Source organism: Elephas maximus, chromosome 5 (genome assembly GCF_024166365.1).
Source record: "Elephas maximus indicus isolate mEleMax1 chromosome 5, mEleMax1 primary haplotype, whole genome shotgun sequence".
Classification (NCBI taxonomy): Eukaryota; Metazoa; Chordata; class Mammalia; order Proboscidea; family Elephantidae; genus Elephas; species Elephas maximus.
Window position 1 is genome coordinate 140,780,102 of NC_064823.1, and position 12,453 is coordinate 140,792,554.

Below are 12,453 nucleotides of genomic sequence, written 5' to 3' on the forward strand. Positions count from 1 at the left end.
GTGTGTGAATACAATATATAAATATATAAATACTTTTTTTGTAGTATATATTCTTTTTTTTATTATACTTTAGATGAAGCTTTATAGGACAAACTAGCCTCTCATTAAACAGTTAGTACACATATAGTTTTATGACACTGGTTAACAGCCCAATGACGTATCAACACTCTCCCTTCTCAACCTTGGGTTCCCTATTACCAGCTTTCCTGTCCCCTCCTGCCTTTTACTCCTTGTCCCTGGGCTGTTCTGTCCCCTTAGTCTAGTTTTGTTTTATGGGCCTGTCCAATCTTTGGCTGAAGGGTAAACCTCAAGAGTGACTTCATTACTGAGATAAAAGGGTGTCCAGGGGCCATACTCTCAGGGTTTCTCCAGTCTCTGTCAGGCCAGTAAGTTTGGTCTTTTTTTGTGAGTTAGAATTTTGTTGTACATTTTTCTCCAACTCTGTCCAGGACCCTCTATTGTGATCCCTATCAGAGCAGTCAGTGGTGGTAGCCAGGCACCATCTAGTTGTACTGGACTCGGTCTGTTGGAGGCAGTGGTAGATGTGGTCCATGAGTCCTTTGGACTAATCTTTCCCTTGTTTCTTTAGTTTTCTTCATTCTCCCTTGCTCCAGAGGTGATACCGGCACAGTATCTTAAATGGCCGCTCACAAGCTTTTAAGGCCTCAGACACTACTCAGCAAAGTAGAATGTACAGCATTTTATTTATAAACTATGTTATACCCTCAGCCCAGCAATTCTGTCCCTCAGGGAGTTTGGGTGTGTATATGGAGCTTACATGACCTTGCCTTGTGCAAGTTGTGCTGGCTTCCCCAGTATTGTGTACTGTCTTACCCTTCACCAAAATTACCACTTATTTATTTTCTATTTAGTGGTTTTCCATCCCCACCCCTCCCCTCCCTTATAACCACCAAAGATTGTTTCTTTTTGTGTGTAAACCTTTTCATAAGTTTTTACAATAGTGGTATAATACAATATTTGTCCTTTTGTGATTGACTTATTTCACTCAGATGACTTAATGCCCTCCAGATTCGTTCATGTTATGAGATGCTTCACTGATTCATCATTGTTATCACTGTGTAAAACTCTATTGTGTATAGGTACCATAGTTCGTTTATCTATTCATCTGTTGATGGGCATCTAGGTTGCTTCCATTTTTATTACTGTGAACAATGCTGCAGTGAACATGGGTGTGCTTATGTCTATTTGTGTGACGGCTCTTATTTCTCTAAGATATATTCCTAGGAGTGTGATTGCTGGATCATAAGGTATTTCTATTTCTAGCTTTCTAAGGAAGCGCCATATCATTTTCCAAAATGATTGTATCATTTTGCAGTCCCACCAGCAGTGCATAAGAGTTCCAATCTCCCCACAGCCTCTCTAAGATTTGTTATTTCCTGTTTTATTTGATTCATGCCAGTAATGCTGGAATGAGATGGTATCTCATGGTGCCTTTAATTTGCATTTCTCTAATGGCTAGTGATCACCAGCCTTTCCTCATGTGTCTGTTGACTGCTTGAATGTCTTCTTTGGTGAAGTGTCTGTTCATTTCCTTTGCCCATTTTTTGGTTGGATTATTTGTTTTTTGTTGTAAAGGTGTTGGATTTTCTTTCTTTTTTTTTTTTTTTTAAGAGATTAGACCTTTGTCTGATTTGTAATAGCCAAAAATTCCCAGTCTATAGGTTCTCTTCTTCCTCTTTTGGTGAAGTCTTTCGATGAGCTTGTGTTTAATTTTTAGAAGATACCAGTTATCTAGCTTATATTCTAGAGTTTGTGATTTGTTGGTTGTGGTTTGTGTCCTGTTAATGCTGTGTATTTGGGTCTCTAGCATTCATCCCGATAAACGGAGAAAAGATTAAAGTTGTCAAGGATTTCATTTGACTTGGATCCACAATCAACAGGCAGGGAAGCAGCAGTCAAGAAATCAAAAGACTCATTGCATTGGGCAAATCTTCTGCAAAGGACCTCTTCAAAGTGTTGAAGAGCAAAGATGTCACCCTGAAGACTAAGGTGCGGCTGACCCAAGCCATAGTGTTTTCAATTGCATCATATGCATGTGAAAGCTGGACAATGAATAAGGAAGACCGAAGAAGAGTTGACGTGTTTGAATTGTGGTATTGGCGAAGAATATTGAATATACCATGGACTGCCAAAAGAACAAACAAATCTGTCTTAGAAGAAGTACAACCAGAACGCTCCTTAGAAGCAAGGATGGCAAGACTGCGTCTTAACATACTTTGGACATGTTGTCAGGAGGGATCAGTCCCCGGAGAAGGACATCACACTTGGCAGAGTACAGGGTCAGTGGAAAAGAGGAAGACCCTCAACAAGGTGGATTGACACAGTGGCTGCAACAATGAGCTGAAGCATAACAACAGTTGTAAGGATGGCACAGGACCGGGCAGTGTTTCGTTCTGTTGTGCATAGGGTCGCTATGAGTTGGAACCGACTTGACGGCACCTAACAACAACAAGAAGCATTGATCCTATTTTTTCTTATATGAACTTTATAGTTTTTGGCTTTATATTTAGGTCTTTGATCTATTTTGAATAAGTTTTTGTATATGGTGTCAGGTACGGGTCCTGTTTCATTTTTTTGCAGATGGACATCCAGTTTTGCCAGCACCGTTTATTAAAAAAGAATGTCTTTTCCCCATTTGATGAACTTTTGGGGCCTTGTCGAAGATCAGGTGACTACAGGTGGATGGATTTACATCTGGGTTCTCAAATCTGTTCCATTGGTCAATGTATCTGTCATTGTACTGGTACCAGACTGTTTTGACTACCTTAGCTATAAGTAGGTTTTGAGGTCAGTTAGTGCAAGTCCTCCTACTTTATTCTTCTTCTTCAATAGTGCTTTACTTTTCTGGGGCCTCTTTCTTTGCCATGTAAAATTAGTGATTAATTCTTCTATCTTTTTAAAGAATGTTATAGGTATTTGGATCAGGATTGCATTGTATTTATAAATCATTTTGGGAAGAGTTGTAATTTTCACAATGTTGAGTCTACTTATTCATGAGCACAGTATGTTTTTCCATCTATGTAGATCTCTCTTGGTTTCTTGCAGTAGTGCTTTTCAGTTTTCTTCATATAGGTTTTTACATCCCTAGTTACATGTGTTCCTAAGTATTTTATTATTTTTTTAAATGATTTTTATTGAGCTTTAACTGAATGTTTACAAACCAAATCAGTCTGTCACATATAAGCTTATATACACCTTACTCCATACTCCCACTTACTCTCCCCCTAATGAGTCAGCCCTTCCAGTCTCTCCTTTCGTGACAAGTTTGCCAGTTTCTAACCCTCTCTACCCTCCCATCTCCCCTCTAGACAGGAGATGCCAACACAGTCTCAAGTGTCCACCTGATACAAGTAGCTCACTCTTCATCGCATCTCTCTCCTACCCAATGTCCAGTCCCTTCCACGTCTGATGAGTTGTCTTCGGGAATGGCTCCTGTTCTGGGCCAACAGAAGGTTTGGGGACCATGACCACCGGGATTCCTCTAGTCTCAGTCAGACCATTAAGTCTGGTCTTTTTATGAGAATTTGGGGTCTGCATCCCACTGATCTCTTGCTCCCTCAGGGGTTCTCTGTTGTGCTCCCTGTCAGGGCAGTCATCGGTTGTGGCCGGGCACCATCTAGTTCTTCTCATCTCAGGATGATGTAAGTCTCTGGTTCCTGTGGCCCTTTCTGTCTCTTGGGCTCATACTTATCGTGTGACCTAGGTGTTCTTCATTCTCCTTCGATCCAGGTGGGTTGAGACCAATTGATGCATCTTAGATGGCCGCTTGTTAGCATTTAAGACCCCCGACGCCACATTTCAAAGTGGGATGCAGAATGTTTTCATAATAGAATTATTTTGCCAATTGACTTAGAAGTCCCCTTAAGCCATAGTCCGCAAACCCCCGCCCTTCCTCTGCTGACCTTTGAAGCACCCAGTTTGTCCCGGAAACTTCTTTGCTTTTGGTCCACTCCAGTTGAGGTGACCTTCCCTGTATTGAGTACTGTCCTTCCCTTCACCTAAAGTAGTTCTTATCTACTAACTAATCAGTAAATAACCCTCTCGTACCCTCCCTCCCTCCCCACCTCGTAACCACAAAAATATGTGTTCTTCTCAGTTTATACTATTTCTCAAGACCTTATAATAGTGGTCTTATACAATATTTGTCCTTTTGCCTCTGACTAATTTCGCTCAGCATAATGCCTTCCAGGTTCCTCCATGTTATGAAATGTTTCACAGATTCGTCACTGTTCTTTTTCGATGCATAGTATTCCACTGTGTGAATATACCACAATTTATTTACCCATTCATCCATTGATGGACACCTTGGTTGCTTCCAGCTTTTTGCTATTGTAAACAGAGCTGCAATAAACATGGGTGTGCATATATCTGTTCGTGTAAAGGCTCTCATTTTTCTAGGGTATATTCCGAGGAGTGGGATTTCTGGGTTGTATGGTAGTTCTATTTCTAAGTTTTTAAGAAAATGCCAGATAGATTTCCAAAGTGGTTGTACCATTTTACATTCCCACCAGCAGTGTATAAGAGTTCCAATCTCTCCACAGCCTCTCCAACATTTATTATTTTGTGTTTTTTGGATTAATGCCAGCCTTGTTGGAGTGAGATGGAATCTCATCGTAGTTTTAATTTGCATTTCTTTTTTTAATGGCTAATTATCCAGAGCATTTTCTCATGTATCTGTTAGCTGCCTGAATATCTTCTTTAGTGAAGTGCGTGTTCATATCCTTTGTCCACTTCTTGATTGGGTTGTTTGTCTTTTTGTGGTTGAGTTTTAACAGAATCATATAGATTTTAGAGATCAGGCGCTGGTCGGAGATGTCATAGCTGAAAATTCTTTCCCAATCTGTAGGTGGTCTTTTTACTCTTTTGGTGAAGTCTTTAGATGAGCATAGGTGTTTGATTTTTAGGAGCTTCCAGTTATCTGGTTTCTCTTTTGTCATTTCTGGTAATGTTTTGTATTCTGTTTATGCCTTGTATTAGGGCTCCTAACGTTGTCCCTATTTTTTCTTCCATGATCTTTATCAATTTAGTGTTTATGTTTAGGTCTTTGACCCACTTGGAGTTAGTTTTTGTGCATGGTGTGAGGTATGGGTCCTGTTTCATTTTTTTGCAAATGGATATCCAGTTATGCCAGCACCATTTGTTAAAAAGAATATCTTTTCCCCAATTAACTGACACTGGGCCTTTGTCAAATATCAGCTGCTCATATATGGATGGATTTATATCTGGATTCTCAATTCTGTTCCATTGGTCTATGTGTCTGTTGTTGTACCGGTACCAGGCTGTTTTGACTACAGTGGCTGTATAATAGGTTCTAAAATCAGGTAGAGTGAGGCCTCCCACTTTCTTCTTCTTTTTCAGTAATGTTTTACTTATCTGGGTCTTCTTTCCCTTCCATATGAAGTTGGTGATTTGTTTCTCCATCACATTAAAAAATGTCATTGGAATTTGGATCAGAAGAGCATTGTATGTATAGATGGCTTTTGGTAGAATAGACATTTTTACTATGTTAAGTCTTCCTATCCATGAGCAAGGTATGTTTTTCCACTTAGTAGGTCCTTTTTAGTTTCTTGTAGTAGTACTTTGTAGTTTTCTTTGTATAGGTCTTTTACATCTTTGGTAAGATTTCTTCCTAAGTATTTTATCTTCTTGGGGGCTACTGTGAATGGTACTGATTTGGTTGTTTCCTCTTCGATGTTCTTTTTGTTGATGTAGAGGAATCCAAGTGATTTTTGTATGTTTATCTTATGACCTGAGACTCTGCCAAACTCTTCTATTAGTTTCAGTAGTTTTCTGGAGGATTCCTTAGAGTTTTCTGTGTATAAGATCATGTCATCTGCAAATAGAGATAATTTTACTACCTCCTTGCCAATCCAGATGCCCTTTATTTCTTTGTCTAGCCTAATTGCTCTGGCTAGGACCTCTAGCACAATGTTGAATAAGAGCGGTGATAAAGGGCACCCTTGTCTGGTTCCCGTTCTCAAGGGAAATGCTTTCAGGTTCTCTCCATTTAGAGTGATGTTGGCTGTTGGCTTTGTATAAAAAAAAAAAATAGATGCCCTTTATTACGTTGAGGAATTTTCCTTCAATTCCTATTTTGCTGAGAGTTTTTATCATGAATGGGTGTTGGACTTTGTCAAAGACCTTTTCTGCATGGATTGATTAGAGCATATGGTTTTTGTCTTTTATTTATATGGTGGATTACATTAATCGTTTTTCTAATATTAAACCAGCCTTGCATACCTGGTATAAATCACACTTGGTCGCGGTGGATTATTTTTTTGATATGTTGTTGAATTCTGTTGGCTAGAATTTTGTTGAGGATTTTTGCATCTATGTTCATGAGGGATATAGGCCTGTAATTTTCTTTTTTTGTGTTGTCTACCTGGTTTTGGTGTCAGGGATATGGTGGCTTCATAGAATGAGTTAGGCAGAATTTTGTCATTTTCTATGGTTTGAAATACCTTTAGTAGTAGTGGTGTTAACTCTGAAAGTTTGGTAGAACTCTGCAGTAAAGCCTTCCGGGCCAGGGCATTTTTTTTGTTGGGAGTTTTTTCATTACCATTTCAATCTCTTTTTTTGTCATGGGTCTATTTAGTTGTTCTACTTCTGATTGTGTTAGTTTTGGTAGGTAGTGTTTTTCCAGGAATTCATCCATTTCTTCTCGGTTTGCAAATTTGTTAGAGTACAATTTTTCATAATAATCTGATATGATTCTTTTAATTTCAGTTGGGTCTGTTGTGATGTGGCCCATCTCGTTTCTTATTCGGGTTATTTGTTTCCTTTCCTGTATTTCTTTAGTCAGTCTGGCCAATGGTTTATCAATTTTGTTAATTTTTTCAAAGAACCAGCTTTTGGCTTTGTTAATTCTTTCAACTGTTTTTCTGTTCTCTATTTCATTTAGTTCAGCTCTAATTTTTATTATTTGTTTTCTTCTGGTGCCTGATGGATTCTTTTGTTGCCCCCTTTCTATTTGTTCAAGTTGTTGGGACAGTTCTCTGATTTTGGCTCTTTCTTCTTTTTGTATGTGTGCATTTATCAGTATAAATTGGCCTCTGAGCACTGCTTTTGCTGTGTCCCAGAGGTTTTGATAGGAAGTATTTTCATTCTCATTGCATTCTATGAATTTCTTTATTCCCTCCTTAATGTGTTCTATAACCCAGTCTTTTTTGAGGAGGGTATTGTTCAGTTTCCAAGTATTTGATTTCTTTTCCCTAATTTTTCTGTTATTGATTTCCACTTTTATGGCCTTGTGGTCTGAGAAGATGCTTTGTAATATTTCGATGTTTTGGATTCTGCAAAGGTTTGTTTTATGACCTAATATGTGGTCTATTCTAGAGAATGTTCCATGTGCACTAGAAAAAAAAGTATACTTTGCAGCAGTTGGGTGGAGAGTTCTGTAAAAGTCAATGAGGTCAAGTTGGTTGATTGTAGTAATTAGGTCTTCCATGTCTCTATTGAGCTTCTTACTGGATGTCCTGTCCTTCTCCAAAAGTGGTGTGTTGAAGTCTCCTACTATAATTGTGGAGAGATCTATCTCACTTTTCAGTTCTGTTAAAGTTTGTTTAATGTATCTTGCAGCCCTGTCATTGGGTGCATAAATATTTAATATGGTTATATCTTCCTGGTCAATTGTCCCTTTTATCATTATGTAGTGTCCTTCTTTATCCTTTGTGATGGATTTAACTTTAAAGTCTATTTTTTCAGAAATTAATATTGCTACTCCTGGTCTTTTTTGCTTATTGTTTCCTTGATATATTTTTTTCTATTCTTTGAGTTTTAGTTTGTTTGTGTCTCTAAGTCTAAGGTGTGTCTCTTGTAGGCAGCATATAGACGGGTCGTGTTTCTTTATCCAGTCTGAGACTCTCTGTCTCTTTATTGGTGCGTTTAGTCCATTTACATTCAGCGTAATTATAGATAAGCATGTGTTTAGTGCTGTCATTTTGATGCCTTTTTATGTGTGTTGTTGACAATTTCTTTTTTCCACTTACTTTTTTGTGCTGAAACGTTTTTCTTTGTAACTTGTGTGTTCCTCATTTTCATAGTATTTGACTTTATTTTTTTGCTGAGTCATTACGTTTTTCTTGGTTTTTATTTTGAGTTATGGAGTTGTTAGACCTCTTTGTGGTTACCTTAATATTTACCCCTATTTTTCTAAGTAAAAACCTAACTTGTATTGTTCTACATCACCTTGTATCCCTCTTCATATGGCAGTTCTATGCCACCTATATTTAGTCCCTCTTTTTTTGATTATTGTGTTCTTTTACATATCGACTTCAATGATTCCCTGTTTTGAGCATTTTTTTAATTTTTTTAAAATTAATCTTAATTTGTTTTTGTGATTTCCCTATTCGAGTTGATATCAGGGTGCTCCGTTCTGTGACCTTGTTTTGTGCTGGTATCTGATATTATTGATTTTCTGACAAAACAATTTCCTTAAGTATTTCTTGTAGCTTTGGTTTGGTTTTTGTAAATTCTCTAAGCTTGTGTTTATCTGTAAATGTCTTAATTTCGCCTTCATATTTGAGAGAGAGTTTTGCTGGATATATGATCCTTGGCTGGCAGTTTTTCTCCTTCAGTGCTCTTTATATGTCAACCCATTGCCTTCTTGCCTGCGTGGTTTCTGCTGAGTAGTCTGAACTTATTCTTATTGATTCTCCTTTGTAGGAGACCTTTCTTTTATCCCTGGCTGCTTTTTAAATTTTTTCTTTATCTTTGGTTTTAGCAAGTTTGATGATAATATGTCTTGGTGATTTTCTTTTTGGACCAGTTTTAAATGGGGTTCGATGAGCATCTTGGATAGATATCCCTTTGCCTTTCATGATGTCAGGGAAGTTTTCTGCCAACAGATCTTCAACTATTCTCTCTGTGTTTTCTGTTGTCCCTCCCTGTTCTGGGACTCCAATCACACGCAAGTTACACTTCTTGATAGAGTTCCACATGATTCTTAGGGTTTCTTCATTTTTTAAATTCTTTTATATGATTTTTTTTTTCGGCTGTATTGGTGTTAATTCCCTGGTCCTCCAGATCTCCCAGTCTGCATTCTAATTGCTCGAGTCTGCTCCTCTGACTTCCTATTTTGTTGTCTAATTCTGTAATTTTATTGTTAATCTTTTGGATTTCTGAATGCTGTCTCTCTATGGATTCTTGCAACTTATTAATTTTTCCACTATGTTTTTTAATAATCTTTTTGATTTCTTCAACTGCTTTATCACTGTGTTCCTTGGCTTTTTCTGTAGATTGCCTTATTTCATTTCTGAGGTCATCCTTGATGTCTTGAAGCATTCTGTAAATTAGTTGTTTATATTCTGTATCTGGCAATTCCAGGATTGTATCTTCATTTGGGAAAGATTTTGATCCTTTAGTTTGGGGAGTTGTAGAAGCAATCATGGTCTGCTTCTTTATGTGGTTTGATATCGACTGCTGTTTCTGAGCCATCACTAAGATATTGTAGTGATTTATTCTATATTTGCTCACTGAGTTTTATTTTGTTTTGTTTTCTTTCAATATACATAGATGGGCTACTAGATTGCGCTGTCTTGATTGTTGTAGCCCTTGACTCACTTATGTCCTATTACCAGCTGATTTGGGCTGTTACCAGATATATGAGCCTGAGTCCATTCACTATTCTTGAGTAGAATCTGATTTTGGGTCAAGTGTGTGATGCAGACTGTCACCTATCCACCTCCAGAAGTAGTGGTGATAGTTTTGTGCACCAGATTCTAGTAGCAGCTGGGGTTCACACTCCCGGGGGCCAGGATGCTGACAGGCTTCCCCAAGTGTCAATAAGGTAGGTGTGTCTCTATTCCTAAAGCACCTTGGTGGGTGGGCTCCGCAGCTGTACCTTAGGCCCCCAATGCAAGTACCTCTACAGGTTGGTAGGTGTCACCCTCCTTAGACCCCCAAGGCAGGAGGCTAGGTGGTCTGGGGGGAGCTTCAGCCCTCAGTTCCCTGTTGTGGGTCAGTGAGGGCTCTGTTGAATACGCAGAGATATCAGACCTGGGAAACTTGTCTTTCCAGTAAATCCGCTAAAACAATTGCAGTCAGATCCCTATCAGAAATACCTTTGCATTATAATAGCCACCTTATTCCCTGTAGGGATGAAAGCCCGAGACTGTGGATCACATATGCTTGGCTGGAGCTGGTTCTGTGTTTTTCGTCCAATTAGGGAAGGATTTTTGGTCTCTGGGTTTTTTGTAGTTGCTTCTTTCAGGCCAGGAGAATGGGTTAGGAAAAGACAAAAACAAAAGAAAGAAAAACCTCAGAGCAGTTTACTTTCTGGCTCAGGAAATTCCAATGTTAATGAAGCCGCCTGGGAAGGGGAGGGGAGGTTTCAGATAAATAGGAAAGAGTAGCACCCCGGAGTATAGACAAAGTTACTTATCTTGGTTGGGATGACTATTTTATCTGAGATTCCCGAGGGGCGCGTCACCGACTGTGTGCACTGGCTGGGTAGAGATTGCCCCTGAGGGTCAGGCCCGTGTCCCGTGCTTGCACTGTCTCAGAAGCCACGGTTAGTTCCTCCGCTCCCAGTCCAAAGCCCAGGGCCAAGGTTCCCCAGCAGGGATGTCACACTCCTGGCTCCAAAACCAGTCACTTCCTCCCAATGACATCTCCTCCTGTCAGCTGCATTGCTGCGCTGCCTGCGTGCACTGGAAGGGCTTCCACTGAGGTCAGTTCAGGGGGTTAGGGCTGCGCCCCGTGGTTCTGCCATCTCAGGATGCCATGCTCAGCTCCCCTGCACCCAGTCTAAAGCCCGGCGCCAATGTTCCCTGGCTGGGATGCCGCACTCCAGGCTCCAAAACCAGTTGCTGCCTCCCGGTGACTTCTCCTCCTGTCAGCCGCATCGCTGCACTGCCTGCGTGCACTGGCTGGGCTTCCCCCGAGGTCAGTTCAGGGGGCTAGGGCTGCGCCCCGTGATTGTGCCATCTCAGAATGCCGTGCTCAGCTCCCCTGCACCCAGTCCCAAGCCCGACGCCAAGGTTTTCTGACTGGGACGCTGGCTCCAGGCTCCGAAAACAGTCGCTGCTTCCCCATGGTTGTTTGTTCTCAGTCTCTGTCACTCAGGTCAACTCTTTAAATCTGTGTTTGTTGGTCAACGTTCATAGATTGTCATGTATGTGATCAATTCACTTGTTTTTCCGAGTCTTTGTTGCAAGAGGGATCCGAGGTAGCGTCTACCTAGTCAGCCTTCTTGGCCCCGCCTCCATTTTTTTTTTTTTAGGGGCTATATAATATAATTTTGAAAAGAACATTTCAAGATATGTCCTGAAGTACAACGTTCTCAACAACAGGATAATATCCATATGCCTACAAGGAAGACCAGTTAATACGACTATTATTCAAATTTACACACCAACCACTAAGGCCAAATATGAAGAAACTGAAGATTTTTACCAACCCTTGAAGCCTGAAATTGATCAAACATGCAATCAAGAAGCATTGATAATTACTGGTGATTGGAATGCAAAAGTCAGAAACAAAGAAGAAGGATCAGTAGTTGGAAAACGTATCCTTGGGGATAGAAACAAGGGTGGGGATCTCATAATAGGATTTTGCAAGACCAATGGCCTATTCATTGGAAATACCTTTTTTTAACAACATAAACGGTGACCATACACATGGACCTCACCGGATGGAATACACAGGATTAAAATTGACTAATTTTGAGGAAAGAGACAATGAAACTCAAAATCATCAGTCAGAAAAAGGCCAGGGCCCGACTGTGGAACAAACCATCAATTGCGAATATGAAAGGTCAAGTTGAAGCAGTAAAAAATGAAAACAATCGATGAGAGCCAAAGTACAAATGGGAGTATATACCACCTGAATTTAAAGATCATCTCAAGGATAGATTTGACGCATTGAACACTAATGACTGAAGACTAGACTAATTGTGAGACAATGTCAAGGATATCATACATAAAGAAAACAAAAAAACAAACCCATTGCCATCAGTCAATTCTGACTCATAGTGATCCTATAGTACAGAGTAAAACTGACCCATTGGGTTTCCAAGGAGCAGCTGGTGAATTTGAGTTGCTGACCATTTGGTTATCAGCCAAATGCTTAACTGCTGCACCACCAGGACTCCAAAAAAACAAAAGATCATTAAAAAAACAGGAAAGAAACAAAAGACCAAAATGAAAGTCAGAAGAGACTCTGAAACTTTCTCTTGGGTGTACAGTAGCTAAAGCAAAAGAAAAAAATGATTAAATAAAAGGGCTGAATAGAAGATTTCAATGGCAGCTCAGGAAGAAAAAACCCGTGGCCGTCGAGTTGATTCAGAATCATAGTGACCCTATAGGACAGAGTAGAATTGCCCCATATTGTGTCCAAGGAGCAGCTGGTGGATTTGAACCACTGACTTTTTGGTTAGCAGCTCTTAACCACTGCACCACCAGGGATCCTGAGAAGACAAAGTAAAATTTTTTA